Source organism: Malania oleifera, chromosome 12 (assembly GCF_029873635.1).
Source record: "Malania oleifera isolate guangnan ecotype guangnan chromosome 12, ASM2987363v1, whole genome shotgun sequence".
Lineage (NCBI taxonomy): Eukaryota > Viridiplantae > Streptophyta > Magnoliopsida > Santalales > Ximeniaceae > Malania > Malania oleifera.
The window spans coordinates 18,940,994-18,942,080 of record NC_080428.1 but is presented as its reverse complement, the minus strand read 5'-3'; positions in this window follow the sequence as shown (position 1 = coordinate 18,942,080).

Here is a 1,087-nt window from a genome sequence, read left to right as displayed (position 1 = left end):
TTAGGGTTATTCAGGGTTCCAAGTCAACTCCTGTTTTGTTGGGTTTCCTTGGGGTGGCCTAGTTAAAATTGGGGAGTCTACATGTATGTTCATTTATTAATTGTTGTAATTATTTTGCATGCACATATCTTACTTTGTATGGGATATAGATGGGTGAATCATTTAGATTATATGAAAAAAGTTTTAAAAAGTCCAATTCACCCCCCTCTTGGGACAACACTATACCTCTCACTTTGATACCAATTTGTTGAATAAATTGAATTGCACATCAGAATAAAAAAACACAAAAGTGCAGCACTTAAGAGTGAATAATATAGAAATAACAATCACAGCTGTAATGAAAGCAATAAAAATAACACAAGGTATTACGTGGTTCGACAATCTACATCCACGGGAGCAATCAAAAATATTTTCTTACTATCTTGTGTCAAAGACACCAAAAATATTACAGATGCATCACAAATGACATATAAATAGAGTTTTCGGAAGCTTTCCCTCCAAACCCCATCCAACTTAACATCCCCTTTTAAAAATTCAAATATTTGCACTGGGTTCCCGAGCCAAAGCATCGACTATTTTTGCCATACCGTATTATGCCAAACCATGGCAGAATCCATCAACTATTGGGCTAAACCGTCGACAGTTACAATGGATGCATCGACGGTTTCCTTTGTTGCCCCTAGCACTTTGATTTCCTTTATGTTTTCTCCGTGTTCATGCCTTCCACTCGGTATGTGAGTCACACATCACAACAATGGGCTTTTGGAGTGGGTAGAGAAAAATAAAAGGAGGCTAGTGAAAAGAAATGTGCTATTAGGATCTCTTCCATGTAACCATGGAGACACATACCTAAGGAAGTAAGTTTAAAAGAGGAGATCAACATAGTTGAATTCAAGCCTGATTGAGCATATGAATACCTTGCTATCGCTTGCCCTAAATCCTTGAAAGGTGCTAAGAAAAAAAAAGTTTTAAGCTTCCCTTTCAAATTTTGGATAATAATACACATTAGACCAAAGCGAATAGAATTTTTGATCTCTTCGTGAAAGATTGCCAAATAAAAATGGCTAATAATCAAAATAATCCACAT